General features: G+C 39.8%; 2 protein-coding genes across 4 annotated transcripts in view; one reads left to right on the top strand and one right to left on the bottom strand.

The window, feature by feature from the left end:
* Window positions 1–5,736, bottom strand: part of ASB7 (ankyrin repeat and SOCS box containing 7) — a 47,614-nt gene extending 41,878 nt beyond the window's left edge. Inside the window, exons 1-2 of the mRNA XM_030873110.2 lie at window positions 5,309–5,736; window positions 5,044–5,138 (exon numbers count right to left, since the gene is read on the bottom strand). The gene's annotated coding sequence lies outside the window, so the exon portion shown is untranslated. The remainder of the gene's footprint in view (window positions 1–5,043; window positions 5,139–5,308) is intronic.
* Window positions 5,737–6,131: 395 nt separating this feature from the next.
* Window positions 6,132–20,143, top strand: part of LINS1 (lines homolog 1) — a 42,313-nt gene continuing 28,301 nt past the window's right edge. For 2 of the 3 annotated variants that reach the window (XR_009562887.1, XM_030873111.2), the window contains exon 1: window positions 6,132–6,216. The gene's annotated coding sequence lies outside the window, so the exon portion shown is untranslated. The remainder of the gene's footprint in view (window positions 6,217–20,143) is intronic. The other variant, XM_060293910.1, reaches the window with a different exon arrangement.

Below are 20,143 nucleotides of genomic sequence, written 5' to 3'. Positions count from 1 at the left end.
TTGTTAGTATGATATGATGAGAATGGCAATTTACCTCTGTGCTCTTTCTCCCCCAAACCCATAGACCTAGCCTAATCATGAGGAAAATATCAGACTAATTCCAATTGAGGGGCATTCTACAAAATACCTGACCAGTACTCTTCAAAATGTCAAGGTCATCAAAAGCAAGGAAACAAAGAAGTCTGAGAAACAGTCATAGCCAAGAGGAGCCTAAAGAAACGACTAAATGGAATGTGATATCCTTGATGGGATCCTAGAACAGAAAAAAAGATATTAGGTAAAAACTAAAGAAATCTGAATACAGTATGGGTTTTAGTTAATAAGAATGTTCATTACTGGTTCATTAATTGTGGCAAACGTATCTATTAATATAAGATGTTAATTAGGGGAAGGTGAGTGTGCAGTATATGGGAATCCTGTATTACCTTTGCAATTTTTCCATAAATCTAGAACTGTACTAAAATAAAAAATGCAAACCAATGTCTCCAATGATGAGCCTGCAGCATTTCCACAAAGGAACATGTGATTACTTCACATGTGAGCTACACCTACAGTGCAAGAATGAACACCACTGAAGCCTTACTTCTAAGTGCGCCCTGCCTCCCAAGAAAAGTGGAGACGACCCTCTACGGTCTTGAGTCTTTAAGAGTCCTTGTTCTTGTTGTTGCTTTCCATATAGCCATCATCACTTCCATGAATGCAGTGGAGTGGTGGGGAGGACATGTGAGGTGGGGGTTGAGAAGAATATGAAATGGTATTAATTTATTAATAATATCAAGAAAGGCTTTGTTAAAAGTCAAAGTGACTCAACTATTTCTCTCTTATAAGAAAGATGCACAAACAATAGTAACTTGTGATAATCCCACATGGTCTGCTTCAATTAGACAAATGAAAGTCTACTGAGTGCCTGACACATGCCTGGCATACTACTAGGCTTTGGCCACTGGTATTATTCCTGGGTAGAACTTTAATAGAGAGTTCTGCATACTTCAAATGAATCAAATACTCCTAGAATGGTTAAGATCCTTTTTCTCTTTTCTGACAATACCAAGCTCTATAAATAATAACCATAGGTTTAAACCAAAAAAGCGCTTCAGTCTCTATGGGAAAAAACACAGACACACACATAACATGCACACATGACCCCTGTCAACTGCATACCTTAAATTATGAAGGCCAATGACTTATTAGCAAAACATCCTAATAGTTCAAAGCATCAGATGAGTTAATTTCATCCTGGTGTAATTTTATGAGAGTTTGTACTTACTAGAGTAGAACCATCCATGTATGTATAAGTACAGGGAAAAAAGACTGTTGAACTTAGTAAATATAATATCCAGTGGTAAAGTTACCTATTAAAAACTACAAAGGAAGCCCAGAGATGAGAATGGAAAAAAGTCTATTCCCTCTCAAAAAGTGCAAGTTTGAAAGTCTGATAGCTCATGGTAGTGACCTATAAAATAAAAAAATACGGCAAAGGAGGCAATTTTCTAAATAAACATATGTACAATGTAAGTTGACTCAGAATGACTAAAACTCTGAAGGTGCAATCTTTAGAAATCCCATTCTAGGTTTCACAGTCAGAAAAAGAAAAAAAAACATACTAACAAGGAAGACTTCAGAATTATGTATCAAAATGAGCTGCTTCCCAATGTATATCACTTTTAGATAAGATTTTACTGCCCAATGTTAATGGTGTGTTTAAATTTTACGAATTCATCTTTTCTACTCTACACTTTTCTTACAAAAGAAAACAATCTAGGCATCCGAGCTTTTATACTGTTGACTGTATTAGAAACTATAAATTTAGGAATTAAAATGTTGCCATCTAATTTCTATATAGATGCCAAGTGAACCTCATTAAGTTAAAACCAAAGCTTCTTGCTTCATATAATTAAAAGAAATCTATATTCACAGAATAAAGAATAAAATAGCTATAAAACAAAATATATTTAAGATCTGTCTAAAATTATATAACTTCCACCGAATTTGCCCACGTGTCCCCAGTTTCCTTTGGCATAAATGATTAGTCATTAATGGCTTTTTACATATTATTTTCACTAAAAGGCCACACATTTTTTTGATTAAGTGACACACATTAGAACTGTGCTTTCAGATTTCACACAAACTAGAAACAAGATAACAGCTTGCTACTCAAAAGAAGAAATAAGCATTTCTTTGCAGAGTAAACAGAGATACAGGCTGGAAAGGAAAGAAAATCAGCAACTCCAAGGATACTGGCCCTGAGGAGAGAAAAAAAAACAAAAAACAAAAAAACCAATAGTTCACAAGTCCTAAGAAGGAAGATGGGTGCAGAAACACTACAATGCCCGAAGTGTGCAACATGGGTGAGATGGATGTTAATGAGGTCTACTCATATAACTAAGAGCCTGGAACCCAAAATGAAGTAGAAGTGTTATTTTAGTAACACTCAACAAAGCACCATAGTGTTTATGTTCCAAAACAAGTGAGGGTATCCCTTCAAATTACTGGGCCTCCAAATAACATAAGGAGTTATTATCATGCAAGACTTAATCTATAAGTCTCCTAAGTTCTAACAGAAAGACCAACAAATTTCATGAAACGTGGACAAGGCAATAGAGGAAATTTCGTAATTCACTTACCCAGACCCAATTCAAAGCATAAATCACAAGTATTATAAATGATGAAGTCTTGTCAATCTTATCTCATTAACCCATGTCTGGCATTACCACCTTAGCAACCTCATGTTGGTACCTAAGTTTGTAAGAAATGAGACAAGCATTCCACATAAGGCATGCCTTCTGTTGAGAATGAAATGAAAGGCTAAAAGTCACGTATTAGATATGCTTATAGAAACTACCTGACTTTAGACTTTTTAGGGACAGTATGTACTTCTGTGTTATCAAATAAAGAGATATTGTATGTGTCATAATTGTGAATGGCACCACTTTAGGTATGAAGAAAATAAGTACTGGCCATAGCATACTCAAAATACAACACTTCAATTAAAATCAGTGATTCTTCCTATGTGATCATAAATCTTACTTGGTTACCAAAAAAATTGGGTATTTAAAATTTTTTTTCCTTTCAAAACAATGTGACTGACAACAGAATTAACACAAAGTTAACTACCAGATTGAAAAAGATAAACTACCTAACTGGCGATGTTGGTAACGAAGTACTAAATTAAATATTTTACATGACTGGCATAACCTAGACCAAATACTCTCAATCATGCTAACATTAAGAACAGATGCTGACAATTTATATATATTCTGTAATCTTAGAAAAATCATTAAAAGCTGAGAGGATCAACGAAACATTATTTAAGCAATGAGAATGAACTCACTGGAAACCAGAGGAAAGCAGTGTTCCTCTCTTTACCTTACATACTTGACTCAGCACAGGTGATAATATCCCTCAGAAATGAAAACATGCTAGAGTTCAATCTAAAGCAGAAATATATTTAACTGAGAAGGCCTGAATAAAAAATACATAATTCATTTTTACCTTAAAAACATATTTCAAGTATTTTAGCATTTTTTAAAAGTTCTAAAGGAATCATTAGGCATTTCTCTAGTGATTCACATATTTAAATAATGAAAGACGCATTCTACCTAGCTTTTACTGAAATGAAGTGGACCCTACATATACATACAAAGGGTGCCCTAAATGCTCACTGTGTAATAGTCATTGGTAGATACTGATTTTAAATCCCATTCAGTAGCATACGCTCTCATTTTGGTGTCCAGTTCCAGGTTTCAAGAATATGCAAACCCTCAGAGCCCCTTAAAAGTCTCTTTAGCTGTACCTTGACAATTAGAAGAATCAGGAAAGACATTAATTTCCTCTTCTGGAAGGCAGAAAGTCCAGTAGAACAGAGTAAGTCAAAGATTTCCTAACAACTTCTGCTATTTTAAGTACTTCTTTGTACCTAAAATTCCCTAAACAATCTGAGATATTAAAATAACTCTGAGATTAACAAGTCACTTTATACTCCTGCTATTGGATGTTGGAGAAGCTATTCATTTGGCTAATTTCTGAATTAACTCTTACATAATTTCCCTGTTCACATCCCCTCTTTAGGACTTACATGAATGTCCTAAACCTACCTTTAGTGCATTTTCAGAAGCAGCAACGAAATACAGCAGCAGAAATGTGATCACATGAATTAGATGCTTAAATTTCAATTTAACAAATTCTCTGTAAAGGTTTTGAAATGAGAAATCTTATGAAGAGTGCCAAAATAAAACCCTAGATTCTAAACACACCAAAACATTCTTTTGTTTTAAAATTCCTGACTGTCAAATGATTAACAAGACATTCTGTAAAGTTTTATAAGTATTAGAAAATGAGGTATAACAAATACGATTTATCTTTTTATAAGAGTTTCAGAGCCCATCCACATCTGTCACACAGAAACACACAAAAGCTCAAAGAGTTAATTATACATAAGTGCTTCGGGAGGGAGTATTGCTTTCATACCATTCATACTACTAAGGTACACAGATTCACTTTTTACTAGAGAAAAAAAAGTCACATTATTTTCTGAAACTTACAAATTTCAAGGTATTACTGTACCATCCTCTACCAAACCCCTGTCAGTTAGGTAACTCAAAAGATTTTCTGATGGAGGTAGAGGAAAGATGATAGGAAAGAACAGGGGAAAACAGAAAATTGTGGTTTAACTGAAAAGCAGAGTCATTCAGAACTAACAAGCCATTAACAAGGAACTGAGGAATTCCTATGAGAGTAAGAGGGGCAGGGGGAGCTACAAAAAGGTCTCAAAGTCTCTGAGCTGGGTAAATGGTACAGTGCACCAAAAGATAAAGCAAAACACGGAAACACACTGTACAGAGAGAAAGGGGGAAAACATGTTCCTGGGAAAGAAAAGTTATTAAAATGTTAAGGATTGGGGCACGGACAGTGTTTTTGTTTTTGCTGGGAAACTGGGAGCCAGGAAAGGGTTGCATTCCCAGGTAACCATCCTGAAAATAAAGCACGGCTTAATGAGTTGGGGCCAGGAATAAACAGTGGGGGAGGGGAGGGCTGGCTTATTACCTTTATGGAGGATGCTGGTCAGAGGTTCTCTGCTGCTTCTCTGGTGGGTGGGCAGCCCCGTTCCTGCTCTCTCGCCTCCCCTAGCCAGCTCAAACCTGGAAATCAGAAACCTGTGAGTGGTGCAATACCCCGGGGGCGAGGAGGAGGGGGCTCTGAGGAAGGGGGAGCAGAGGAAGAGACTGGTAAAAGGCAAGCAGGAAGAAGCAGTGATTCTCCTCCCTCCCAGGCTAGCCCCCTTCCCCTCAGGGGAGGTAACTGACTTTACCTGTCTCCTCAACTGCTGCTTCTCTTCTTTCTTTCAGCCTCCTCCACACTCACCAACTTCTCCATTGAAGAAACAGCCCAGGCAGGGCCGGACACGGGTGTTCTTGATCCTCCTCGATGCCTCACGGCCCCAGCCCGGCTAGCATCCAGACTGCCGAAAAGACTGGAGGCGGCGGTCCTGGCCGCCGGGCAGCCTCGGGGCAGGGGTGCAGGGAGGAAGTCCCGGCTCGGGTGGGGGGGCAGTGCCCGTCTGAGGGCTCGGAGCAGGGGGCTGCCGCGCTCCGGGCCGGAGGCTCCCAGCTACGAGGGGACACAGGAGGTCTCGGGGCAGCGAGGTCCCAGGTCATTCAGGGTCCGAAGTGCCAGCCGCGGGGGATCCAGGCAGGGGGCTTTCGGGATGCACTTTGCACTGATCCACCCCCGCCCCCTCCCTCCAGCACTTTGGGGTCACTGGGATGGGACCAAGCCTTCAGCAGCCAATCAGCGGCCGCACTGGAGCCTGAGCCCGGAGCCGTAAACTAGGTCCGGGGTGGGTGGGGGTGGGGGGTGGAGGCGACTTGGTTGGTTGGTTGCTTCCTTCCCTCCTCCTTACCCCAGCAGCACCCACCCCTAGCCTGCCGTAAAGCCGCCTGTGCATTCGCGACAATAAGAGGAGGCGTGCCGATCGAGGTTAGGACTCGTCTCCGATTGGCCTCAGTCACTTCCCCCTCCCCGTGGCTTCCGCTGCTCCGCCCCTGGCGGATGGACTCGAAGCGGTTGCTAAGAAACACTGTAGGCCGAACAGGTCCTCTGCGCATGCGGAAGAGGAAACGCCTTGTACTTTCCGTGAACTACGGTGTCTCGGAAGGGGCCGGGGTTTGCTCGAATGGCGGTGCAAAAGCAGAGTGGCTTGAGTCAGATCCCTGGCAGGTAAGTGGGCGCAGCCGCTGACCTCGGCGGCGGGGGAGGCGTGTGTGCGGCCGACTGAGAGGCTGTTCCAGGGCTTAGGATTGCGGAGGCGTCAGTCCCCAGGAAGCCAGGAGAGGGACGCCTTGTCCCGCCGCTCTCCTCAGAGCTTTTTAGACGCGACTGCCGGGTCCTGGGCTCCTCTCTCGGTCCCTGAGGCTCCGCTAGCTCCCAGGCTGGGCGTGCCTCGCCTAGCGTGGCAAAGAGGACTCTCTGTGGGGTGACGGTAACGCTTCAAGGGCTTTCCTGCCAGAACAGCGACCCTCACGAATTCCTGTGAATGAAAGGGAAAAGAGTGGAAACTATGGGAGATGGACGTGTTTATTAAGTGCATTTTTTTCGTTTAGCCGGTATTTACCCTCCGGTCACTGTTCTAGCCGTTAGGGAGACAACGGTGAACGAGATAGGATAGATGCAATCATTTGCCCTCGTCACTTTAACAGAGAGACCGACAAACACAAAATTATTTATCAGATAGGGATAGGTTATGTAAAGAAAAGCAGAATAATGGGATCGAGATTGGCTAGGGCGCGATGGCTATTTTAGATAGGAAAGGTCTCTGAGGAAGTGACATTTGAGTATCGATCTGAGTGAGGAAGAGCTAGCCATGCCAAGAACTGAGGGAAGAATTTTTCAGGCAGAGACATCAAAAGGGCAAAGCTTCTGACGCTGGAATAATCTTTGCTGTTGACAGGAACTGCAAGAAAGAAGGCCAGGTAGTCAAGCAGCGTAAGAGGGAGGATGGTTAGTAATGAAGTTGAGGGTGGGGGGGGGGGTGCGACAGGCTGCGGATCTTGCAAGACCTTGTAGCGGGTGGTCGGAAAGTTATCGTATCTGTTTATGTTTTGAAAAGATCACTGGCTGCTCAGTGGAGAAGACTGCAGCGGGGAGTGAGGTTAAGGCAAATGTGAAAGACTGTTGCAGTAGTCCAGGCAGTAGTTGACATTATCTTAAACTAAGCCACCCAGTACACCAGACGTTTGACTACCACCGATGTCCTCAAAGAAAGGCCTAATTGTATAAAGGAAGTATGCATTTCAACGTATCAGCTGTTTTTGTTTAATAAAATATATTAAGATGTTTTGTGGCAGATGGGGGTCACTGCAAACACTTTAAATTGATATCCTCGTATTTTATTGTACATTATCATTCATTTATCAAGAATACTAGTTTTGGTGCCTTCTACATGAGCTACTTATTGGCTTAGGTGGGCGGACTGGGTTCAGGCCTGCCCAGGGAAGCTCGTAGTCAAGCATAGGGGAACCAAACTAGAAAATAGTTATGGACAATTCAGTGAGAGAAATACTGTGTATAGGCTGAGGGAGCACTTGGCAGGGCCCTCTAATCCTGACTTGGATATGTGGAGGGCTCCCCAAGACTGGAGGTTTCCTAGTTGAAGGTTGAGAGTGGGAGGGAAATGGTTGAGTGTGATTTAGAAAGAATGGGCCAAGCAAAGCTTGGGAATCCTTAAAGTGCACAGAGTTTCTGAGGCCCTCAGAGAAAGCCTGGAGCTAAGTTTGTGGGGCACAGAGGTGAGAAGACCCCAAGAGGCAGATCTCAAAGGACATGCTAAGCCATGTTCAAGGATTTGGACTTTATCCGAATGAAAGTTGAGATGTCTTTCAGAAAGAAGTTGGTGTAGGGTGGGCGAAGAAACAGCCGCTTAGCACGGACTCTGTTGTGGTTGTCCAGGGTAGGAGTGGTGTACTGTAACAGTGGCAGTGAGGATAGAGAGAAGTGAGGTTAGGAAGGGTCCAGGAACATAGCCAGGTTTCTCACTTGGGTGACTGTGAGATACAGGTGCCGTACACTGAGATGGCAAGTTTGAGAGGCCATAGACTGAGTTGAGTTTGTATTGAAGGTGCTGTGGAAACTCCAAGTACAGTTCTCCACTGGCATTTAGATACATGAGTGTGGAGCCCAGAAGAGAGCTAGACCTAACTGTGGGTTCTGAGTTGTTAGCATGTAGATATTAATTGAAGACATTGAAAGTCCCTGAAACATTTAAGGGACTACAGTCAACCCTCTGTATTCAAGGGTTCCACGTTCAACCAACCTCAGATCAAAAATATTTGTAAAAAGAAAAACATTCCAGAAAGTTCCAAAAACCAAAACTTGAACTTGCCACCAGCTTAGCAACTATTTATATACCATTTATGTTGTATAAGGTATTGTAAGTACGAGATGATTTAAAGTATAAGGGAGGATGTGCATAGGTTCTATGCAAATACAATGCCATTTTATGTAAGGGACTTGAGCATCCACTGATTTTGGTATCCCGGAGGGGTCCAGAACCAGTCTCATACCCAGAAATGACTGTAGAAGGAAAGGGGTCCAGCAAGCGTGTCTGAGAAGGAATCTCCAGAGAGGAAGAAGGAAGTCCAAGAGAAATTGACTTGTCAAGGATTAGTGTGTGTTTAGAAAAAGGCAAAAATACTTTTAATGGAAGGACTACACAATTATTATCTGTGTGAACATGTGCCCGTTTTTCCTTTAAAGAATATACCCGTTTGGCCAGCAAGTCTACTGATGAAATTGTAAGCAGAAGCCCCTTTTAAGAAGAAAACTTGAAGACTTGCAGGGGGAGGGGAATGAAAAGATGTATTATAAAGTGAGAACCCTCATGCAGGATAGAGAAGGCACTGAAATTCTGTGGATTGATGATTAAATTAATATTCACATCTGGTGAGCCCTAAAGACTTCTTTCCTTTGTCCTGTGTAAGGCTTTTCAGAAAATACAAATTCTTAAAAGAACATTCTTGCTAAACATTTGCTTAGATTAGAAAAAATTAAAGTTGTGTATTATTAAAAGCCAGGCTGCAAATTATACAAGAAAAGTTTTTAATTACTTCTGGCTGTTCCTTTAAACCAAATCCACCCAGAAAGTATCATATCTAACTGTATATTCAAAAGAATATACAGTGCAAAACTCTGCGAGCAGTTTCCAAAGGGGTTTCAACAAGAGCCTGGAACAGAGGTACTCTATTTGGAGGTAACTTCATAAAAAAACTACTTTGAAGGCTACTACATATTTTTGGTGTATAATTTCCAATTTTTAAAAAATTAGGGCTTCCCTGGTGGCGCAGTGGTTGGGAGTCCGCCTGCCGATGCAGGGGACGCGGGTTCGTGCCCCGGTCCGGGAAGATCCCACATGCTGCGGAGCAGCTGGGCCCGTGAGCCATGGCCGCAGAGCCTGCGCGTCCGGAGCCTGTGCTCCACAACGGGAGAGGCCCGCATACAGCAAAAAAAAATAAAATAAATAAATAAAAAATAAGCTATTTTTTATATCTTTATACTTCTCAGCAATATTTCATAACTTTGAATTTCTAAATTTCCCTTCCTCCTTGAAGTACATAGCTGAATTATAATTAGAAACCAGTTATATTCAGACATATTAAATGATATTACATATTAGCAACTTCTGATCTTTCAATTCTGCCATGATTTCTTACTGGTTTATTATAAAAACAAAATAACATCACAAAAAGTTTGGAAAACAACTTACAATACCTCAACTTCAGTACCACCACCAACTGTATTTTTTTTTGGGGGGGGGTACGTGGACCTGTCACTGTTGTGGCCTCTCCCGTTGCGGAGCACAGGCTCTGGACGCGCAGGCTCAGCGGCCATGGCTCAGGGGCCCAGCCGCTCCGCGGCATGTGGGATCTTCCCGGACAGGGGCACGGACCCGTGTGCCCTGCATCGGCAGGCGGAATCTCAACCACTGCGCCACCAGGGAAGACCCCAACTGTATTTTTGCATACTCTTTTCGTCTTCAGACATTTCACATGGTTCCAACAGTATTTGTGCTATGGGGAATTCCCTGGCAGTCCAGTCGTTGGGACTCCCACACTGTCACTGCGGAGGGCCCAGGTTCGATCCCTGGTTGAGAAACTAAAATCTCACAAGCCACATGGCGTGGCCAAAAAAAAAAAAAAAAAAACCTCATGCCATAAATTTCTAGACTTTATCTGTGCATTCTGTGTAAATAATTACTGCTTCCTTCTTGGGAACCTGGATTGCTACCTGACATCCCTAGTACTCTTGGTTTCTGGAATTGCATAGAGGCTTTAGGAATCTCCTGGTCCAGTGATTTTCAAATTTTCGTAGCAGTGGGACTCCAATGTAAAAAAGTCTATTAAAAGTGGTATTTTACTAGTATGAATGTAAGTTATAAGTTCAGTTTTATAACGTTTACTGATTATAGAATCAGGCAGTTTTGAATTCCAAAAGGAATGAAAGGAATGAATAAATATGTGAATAGTTATGGAGAACACATTCAGTCTTAAAGCATCCTCAGCACCCACGCAGTTTGGATAGTGTGTTTGCAAAATGCTGCTTCAACCAAGACATGAAGGTCTATGAGCTGCTTAACAGAAACTGGTATCTGAGTTGAATCCTAATTTTTCCTAGCTTTTCCACTTCTCTGGTCATTTATTTTTCACTTGAAATCCTTTGGTCAGGTTGCAACAATTTTTAAGATTACGGACAGATACAGTTATATCACAACCAGGGAACATGGTATTACCACACTTTCACAGAATGTGCTACTAGATAATTCTAAGTTGCTTTCTTGTATTGGTGCTCTCAAATTTGGTAATTCTTAAATTATAACTTTTCATTGATTTAAAAGTTTAGATTGCATAATATTTTTTAACAAGTTAAAATTGATTAGATTTCACCAGACATACTTCATTTTCCATTCAGTTAGGTGATATCAAATTCACACAAATGGAAACACTAATTTTACAACATATAAATGAAATAATTCATGATCAACGCTTATGATGTTTTAGTTCATAAAACCCTGACTCAACCTGAATTGAGTTTATACCCTGCATGGAAGCAGACTTGATCGTTGGAAAAATGCTCAAGCCCCACTGCAGCAACTCTGATTCAGTTGGTGCCTAGGGCTCAGGCATTTTTCCTAGTGCCCCAGAGAGTTCAGTGTGTGACTGAAGTCAAGAATCACTGCCCAGGAGGCTGTGTCTTAAAGCACGCAGTATTGGTGGAGAGGGTAAGCAGGTTATGCCCTGATGACAGCAGACACCATTCTTGGGACTGCAGGGAGATCGGGACCTGTGTGTTGTAAATAGGGTCATCAGACACGCAGTCCCATCATCTGCCTTTTAGCCTAACTTTGTTCAGCAGTACCTGGCAGGAAAGGAGGATGGGGATGGATAGAGAAATTCCGCTTTGACCTCACGGTCCCAGCAAAAAAAAATGCTGAAAGAAAGGAAGCTAACTACTGGCTCTTGAGCTTCTTGTAGCCCTGATTCTGCTAATTTAAGGGATTTTTTTCCCTCAAGGGTAGTTTTAATTTGCACTTTATTGTGACTTCAACGTGTGCAGCTCGAGCACATTGTTAGGTGTGTAACACAGTAAAGACTGAATGAGCTCAGAACTCAAGCCCTGCTATAGATAGTACTGCATTTATAATTATTGACATGAAATTTTTATTGTATTTTTAAATTCATAAGTTAAAAATTACACAGCAGTTAAAAATTTTTTTGAGATCAAAACAGTACTAAAATGAACTTTGGAACTGATTTTAGGATTATTTTGGACATACACACTACTCATGGACACTAAATGAATGAAGTTAATAAATCCCTGAGAACTTGACTGAAGCAGAATATTCAGCCATGAACATATTCAATAAATATTTGTTAATACTACTGTGTACCTGGCATTGTGCTAGGAACTGGGGAAGAAGTGATGAACCAGACTCCTCTTAAGGCAGGAGTGTTACAAATTATTGCACAGATAACTTAAAGTACAATTGTGACACATTCTGTAAGACAGCAGTGGTGCTGGGAGACTGAGAGTATCTCAGGAGGACCCAACCTTGATGGAGAAAGTCATTATTATTAGTTTCAGGTGAGCAACATAATGATTCAATATTTGTATATACTGCAAAATGATCACCACAATAAGTCCAGTTAACATCCATCTTCTCACATAGTTACAGATTTTTTGTGTGATGAGAACTTTTAAGATCTACTCCCTTAGCAACTTTCAAATATACAATATTGTTAACTATAGTCACCATGCTGTACATTCCATTCCATGACTTACTTATTTTTGACCACCTTCAACCATTTTTCCCACACCCCACCCCCTGCCTCTAGTAAGCACCAGTCTGTTCTCTATATCCATGAATTTGGGTTTTTTTTTTAGATTCCACATATCAAAGAGATCATATGGTATTTGTCTTTTTAATCTGACTTATTTCACTTAGTATAATGCCCTCAGGGTCCATCCACATTGTCACAAATGGCAAGATTTTGTTCTTTTTTTATGGCTGAACAATAATATCTATATCTATAGATATATAAATATATAGATATCACATTTTCTTTATCCATTCATCCATTGATGGACACTTAGGTTGCTTCATGTATTGGCTATTGTGGATAATGCTGCAGTGAACATAGGGATGTATATATCTTTTCAAGTTAGTGTTTTCACTTCCTTTGGATAAATACCCAGAAGTGGAATTGCTGGATCATATAATAGTTCTAGTTTTAATTTTTTTAAGGGACCTTTATACTGTTTTCCATAGTGGCTGCACTAATTTACATTCCCACAAGGGTTCCCTTTTCTCCACATCCTCACCAACACTTGTTATTTCTTGTCTTTTTGATAAACAGCCAATCTAATAGGTATGAGGTGGTATCTCACTGTGGTTTTGACTTGAATTTCCCTGATGATCAATGATGTTGAGCATCTTTTAGTGTTACCTGTTGGCCATCTGTATGTCTTTGGAAAAATGTCTATTCAGATCCTCTGCCCATTTTTTAATCAGTTTTTTTTGTTTTTGCTATCAAGTTATATGAGTTCTTTATATATTTTGGATATTAACCCCTTATCAGATATATGGTTTGCACATATTTTCTCCCATTTTGTAGGTTGCCTTTGCATTTGCTGCCTGATTCGTTTGCTTGCAATTAATGGAAACAACCTAAGTATGTGTCGATGGATGATAAAGAAAATAACAAAAACACCAAGCTCATAGATACAGAAAACAGATCGGTGTTTGTTAGAGATTGGTGGGGTGGGGGGAGGTGGAGGGCAAATGAGTGAAGGGGATCAAAAGTTACAAACATCCAGTTATAAAATAAATAAGTCATGGGGATGTCATGTACAGCATGGTGACTATGGTTAATAATACTGTATTGCATATTTGAAAGTTGCTAAGAGAGCAGATCTTAACGGTTCTCATCACACAAAAAAATTTTTGAAACTATGTTGATGGATGTTAACTGGATTTATTGTAGTGATCATTTTGCAATATATATATATAGAGAGAGAGAGAGTCATTATGTTGTACACCTGAAACTAATATAATGTTATATGTCAATTATACCTCAATTAAAAAAAGAATCTGGTAAACGGTGTCTTCTATTTGCGCCTTTCTTAACTTGCCACTCCTTTAAGAAATGGGGGAGGAGCATTGTTTTTTCTCAAAATAAATCATGTTCATTCATTTTTTTTAACAATTTCACACCATAAATAGAAGTGCAAAGGAAGTAAAAGGAAGGAGTGGGGTGGGCAGGGCCTGGAGTCATTCCTGCCGTGTGTTATCTTGTTTAACAGGGCCACCTGGGGCGTAGGAAACACTGACAGATGTGCACTGGGGATTATTACGGAGACAATCATTTAACTTAACCCTCCCAGCGTCATTATGCCCTTGAACATGGAAGGAGACTGAAGCTGAGGTGGTAGCTTGCCCCATGGTGACCCTGATGTGGTAGAGACATATGACTCTAGATCCCAGATCCCAGGTTCTTACCAGTATACCACGTTGACAGAAAAACACTTTTAAGTATTGTCTTAATCATACATTTTATCTTTTATCTATAACTTAATTATCAGGTTTTTTCTTTATGCTAAAAAAAATGCCTGACCTGGATCAGAGTCCTGCCAACAAGAGTTTAATAGGAGGACGATTTACAAACATGAGGCAGGGTCTAAGTGTTCTTAGTGTTTTAGCAATAACCTGGAAACTTGTTAGAAATAAAAATTTGGGGGCCCCATCCCAGAACTGCTATATCTGAAACTCCTGGGGTAAGGCCTGCAGTCTGCTTTTACGTGCCTTGGCAAGTGATTCTGAGGCAGCTAAAACTTGTTTTAAGGAAATGAGCAAGGGATGGTGTACCCTGGGGGCTGGTAACTGCCAGTACCTGCTCTAGGCCTGGAGGTAAGTAGAAGGAGCCATTCCTGAAACTGGAAAGAACAGTCTCCTGCTCTCCCTCTCCCCCCTTCCCCCCCCCATCTACTACAGGAGCATGTTGGGACGCAGAGAAAGGGGAAGAGTAGAACTAGCAGAGCGAAGGGAAGGTGCCTAACACAGGATGTGCTGTTGGAACATATCCTTCCCCCTCTTGTCAATAGGGTAGAGAGGTGCTCTTGAAATCAGAGTTGGCCAGCTATGATGGCCCTGATGGTGGACATGGATGATGGGAACCTCTGTCCTTTCATCTTCTGGGCCTTCTCAGTGCCTTCACTGCCCTCTCAGACTTTCCTAATCTTGGCACTGCCACCCAGGTTCCCCGCCCCCTCCCAACTTTCTGTGGAGTCTTAACCAGACCCACTTTAATTTTTTGGACAAAGTAAATGCCATCTCAGTTGGGGGAAGGAACTGGAATCTTAGAAGCAGCCTTTGTTTAGAGTGCCTCAACTTCTGCCTCAAGAATCACAGCAGCCTTGTTATTGGAGAGAGAGATTAAGTAACCTGTCTGGCTGTGGTCAGATTTGAACCTATTGTTCCATTAGGCCAAAGCCCAGTATTGAGAGATTCTAGTCACTTAGCAAACCATTAGCTTCTCATAGAAAGAAAAGCAGTTTTTTACTTTACATACTGACCATGAAAGTAATTATTTTTCTGTATTCTGAATTTAATGTAGAGTTTATGTAAAAAAAAAAAACTCCCTAAAAGTAATGTCATCTTTTTTTTTTTTTAGACAAAGGAGTAAATTACTAGCAGCTTGTTTTCTGATAATTTTAAAATTAAGTTGTGGGAGAATGTCTTCTAGTGAATAGACTATGCACTTAAAAGCTCTATTTCTTAGGAATACTTTTTAAGAAAATATTTTTAAATACCATTCTCAGTTTTCAGTCTAGAAATTTTTAAAATCAAAGTTCTAATGAGTTTACATTTATATTTTAGTTGATATTAATGAAGTCTTATGCATATTGTTGCTAAGGATCAGAAGGCTGATGCCTATAGCTGAAATTGTTTTTTTTTAATTTAACTTTTTATTTTGAGCTAATTGTAAATTCACGTGAAGTTGTAAGAAATAATACAGAGAGATCTCGTGTACCCTTCAACTAGTTTCCTCCAATGGTAGCATCTTGCAAAACTGTAGTACAGTATCACAACCAGGATATTGACATTGATACAATCAATCTGCTGCTCCAACTCAGATTCCCCTTTTACTTCTGTTAATTTACGTGTGTGTATTTAGTTCAACGCAATTTTATCGCATATATAGGTTAGCGTGTTCCCCATCAGTTCTATTATCACAAGGCCATTATGACCCTACCCACCAAGTGGGAGGGGCCCTCACTAACCTCTGGCACCACTGATGTGCTCTCCAGCTCTCTAATTTTGTCATTTCAAGAATTGAACCATACAGTATGCAGCCTTTTGACATTGGCTTTTTTCTCTTAGCATGATTCCCTTAAGGGTCATCCAAGTTATTGCATGTATCAATAGTTCTTTCCTTCTTATTACTGAGTAGTATGGATGTACCACAGTTTATTCATCCGTTGAAGGACAACTGGATTGTCTCTAGTTTGGGGCTGCTGTGAATAAACCTACTACGGACTTTCACATACAGGTATTTGTGTGAAAATAAGTCTTTATTTTGCTGGAATAAGCGCCCAAGAGTGTAATTACTGGGTCATATGGTAGCATGTTTAGCTTTTTTGTTTTGTTTTAAAGACTATATTTTTTAGAACAGTTTTAGGTTCACAGCAAAATTGAGAGGATGGTACAGAGATTTCCTGTATACCTTCTGCCCGCCCCCCACATGCATAGTCTCCTCCATTATCAGCATCTGCAGATGGGATACCACAGTGGTACATGTGTTACAGTTGATAAGCCTACATTGATACGTCATAATCACCCAAATCCATAGTTCACATTAGGGTTTACTTTTGGTGTTTTACATACTATGGGTTTAGACTATAATAGACAAATGTATAATCACATCATTGTAGTATCATTCAGAATAATTTCACTGCCCTAAAAGTCCTGTGCTCCATGTATTCATCCCTCCCCTCATCCCCCAACTTCTGGCAACCACTGATCTTTTTACCGTCTCCATAGTCTTGCCTTTTCCAGAGTGTCATATAATTGGAATCATACACTATGTAGCCTTTTCAGATTGACTTCTTTCACTTAGTAATACGCTTTTAAGTTTCCTCCATGTCTTTTTCATGGCTTGATAGCACTTTCTTTTTAGCATGAATAATATTCCATTGAGTGGATGTACCACGGTTTATATATATTCATTCACCTACTTAAGGATATCTTCATTGCTGCCAAGTTTTGGCAATTATGCACGTGCAGGTTTTTTTCTGGGCATAAGTTTTCAACTCCTCTGGGGAAACACCGAGGAGTGCAGTTGCTGGAACGACGTGGTAAGAGTATGTTTAGTTTTCTAAGAAACAGCCAAACTGTCTTCCAGTGACTGTACCATTCTGTGTTCCCACCAGCAATGTAGAGTGGTCCACTTTCTCCATGTTCTGGCCAGAATTTGGTGTCACTAATTTTTATTTCAATCATATTGATAGTGGTATTTACTGTGGTTTTAATTTACATTTCCCTAATGGCTAATGTAGTTGGACATCTTTTTGTGTACTTACTTGCTCTGTATCCTCTCTAGTGAACACGTCCATGTCTCTTGCCCATTTCCTAATTATTATTATCTTTTTTAACGTTGAGTTTTGAGAGTGCTTTATATATTCTAGATACTAGTCCATTGTTGGAAATGTGGTTAGCAAATATTTTCTCTCAGTCTGTGCTTATCTTTTTGTCCTCTTAATAGGGTCTTTCACAGAGCAAAAGTTTTTAATTTTGTTGAGGTCCAGTTTATCAGTTTTTACTTTTATGGATTGGGCTTTGAAGGCCAAGTCTAAGAGCTGTTTGCCTAGCGTTGGATCCCAAAGATTTTCTCCTTTTTTTTCTAAAAGGTTAATTTTAAGTATTAAGCCTGTGATCCATCTTGAGTTAATTGTTGTAAAAGGTTGAAATTATTTTAAATGAAGTTAAATCAAGGTCTTAGTCACTTCTATTTATACTGCCTTTAAACTGTTGATGAACTGATATCAAAGTATGATAGTTAGGCTTTTCACCCTGGGTTTGATGTAGCTACTAAAAGTAATTTAATGTAAAAATCAATCAAATGGGTGTCCTAATTAATGTTTCAACCTTTGGTTGCTGAGTATCATTTGAAAAAATTAATTGTAGTTTGCACTGGGAAGTTGCATAGTTGGGAAGTTGTATAGTAATTGGCCTTGATTTTAGAATTTGTGCAGCATGTAGAAATGATTCTGAGGATCAGTATTCTGCTTTAAGTTATTGTGGGAGTACCTATAGAAACTGTTCAAGATTAGGCTGTGCGAGTTACTCCTTACACTTAAGAAGTTTATTAGAGAACTTCTATTCACCCATTGCCCTGAGGCTTTGGAACATCAGAGGAAATTTGAGAAGGGGCACTGGCTGTGAAATTAGACTTTCTGGGTTCAAATCCTGATTCTGCCACTTAACTGGCTCTGTAACTTGATCTCTTTTTGCCTTAGTTTCCTTATCATAAAATGGGTGTGGTAATTAAGTACCCACCTATTACAGTTGTTATGAAGCTATTACTCACTTAAAACAGTTTCTGATACATAGTGGGCGCTCGATAAACTTCAGTAATTATTATCCCTAAATCATTGATTTTATGTGAAGCTGGGTGGGGAATATATTTTTTATATTAAGCATGATTCTATTAGGATTTGACTGCAAAATTCAGATAGTTTACAGTCCTTAAACAATAAAAGAGAGACTTTAAACAAATTTTGTGTTTGTAATGGGCAGCCCCTTAGGCCCCCTGACGTGGGAATTCACTTTCCTTTTCCAGGAGGCATTTTCTGAAAGAACTCTGAGAAGCACTGCTCATTCACTTTTCCTAATTAGGTCTCTCCTAACGTTTGTGTCCTTTACAGGCTAGACAGATCTCTCTCATTTATCCAGGATAGCTGGCTCCACAGCCTCTCAGCATTCTGAGCATCCTTCCCCAGACACTTCGCTTTGGCGATGTCTCGTAAGAGCTTGGTGTCGGAGGGGTATGCCTTCCTCCAGACCAGCATGGTAATGCAGGTTGAGATGTCCCAATCTCATAGCAGCCACTACGAGGAAAAAAGTGTGGTTGGTTAATCCCCTAGTTCGTTTTTTCAGGGTTTGTCCTTTCCTTTAGTGCTATGATTGCTTTAAAACAACAACTGCAGTTCTCAATTGTCAGTGGGTTACCATAGACATTTGTTTCAATGCAGGTTTCTTTGGCCAGCATTAATATCTTAAAAGACACTGTAATTAGGAAGGGTTTATAATAGTCACAGTAGAAGCAGCCTAGCACCTATTGTCTTCGTTCATTTGTTATCTGCCTGGCATTTGTGACCCCTAGCTGATGCTTTTGTTTTTCTTTCTGTCTATAAAGCATCATTTTGACTCTTTGTATCTTCAAGTTTATAACTTTTCAATCTGATTTCTCATAACCACTCTTATCAAGGTCCTGGGTCCCACCGTGATAGAAAACAGCCCATCCTTCCCTCCAACCCCCCCGCCAAACCCCCAAAATGCTTTTTTGTTTACCTATTTATTGGCATTCACTTTAGTTTTGTGTGCTGAAATGATTGAACCATTTGAAATGGGTCTTTTTATAGGTTGAAAAATAGTTGAAATAGCAGTTTTATTCTCATTTGTGGTAAAATTTAAGGACTTAAGATGTATAGGAATATTATTAGAAGTATTTTTATTGCTATAACATTGAAATAAAAATAATTCCATTTGTGGTTGAAAATTATATTAATAGAGTTGAGCATATAATATTAAAACCTAATTAGATAGATTTACTGATTAAATTAGTTTTAAAATAAAAAATATTGTCACAGAATATTTTATGTAATAGGATATATATAAAAATGTCAGTAGTTTTATTGGGAAGAAATGTTATAACTAAAATATAAAGTAAAATAAGTATGATGGAATTCATCTTCGAAGTAGAATATGAAAACTAATTTCTAGTATGTGACAGACAAAATATACCAGACAATTAAGGAGATGATTTTATTCAAGTATTGCAACAGGGAGGATGTATATTAATGGAAAACCTCTCAAAGAAGGAAAAAATGGGGAGTTTTATAAAACTAGGGAGTCAGTAAGGAAGGGTGAAGGTGGCTCCTATCTGGAAATACAGTCAGCCCTTTCTTGGAACACAGAAGGTTCAGTGCTTCTTAACCATGGCTGCTTTCTGGAGGCACAGGGCTCAGGTAAATTTTAACATTATCAGATGGAAGAAGGTTACTGATATTACCGTATTAAGTTATGTTTATAAATTGTGTGAGATACACACCACGGTTTGAAAATAGAATTCAGTGAAAACTTTACAGAAGCTTCATTTGTAACCTTAAAATCTATAGGTTTCTTAATATTTATTTCTGCACTGGAGGACTAGAACAGGGTGGCTTTGTCTTGTAGGGGTGACCAGGAATTGAAATTCCTCACAAGCTAAGCAAGGGGAAGAAACCAGTGGAGAGGGAGGTTTGAAGACCAAGGGCAGGCCAGTAGCCCTATAGTAAAAGTGAGACCCAATAAAAGTGACAGCCCCCCCATGAGGTC

This window comes from Globicephala melas, chromosome 2 (genome assembly GCF_963455315.2).
Source record: "Globicephala melas chromosome 2, mGloMel1.2, whole genome shotgun sequence".
Taxonomy (NCBI): domain Eukaryota; kingdom Metazoa; phylum Chordata; class Mammalia; order Artiodactyla; family Delphinidae; genus Globicephala; species Globicephala melas.
Note: the sequence above shows the minus strand (reverse complement) of the source record. Positions and strands in the feature narration are given on the sequence as shown.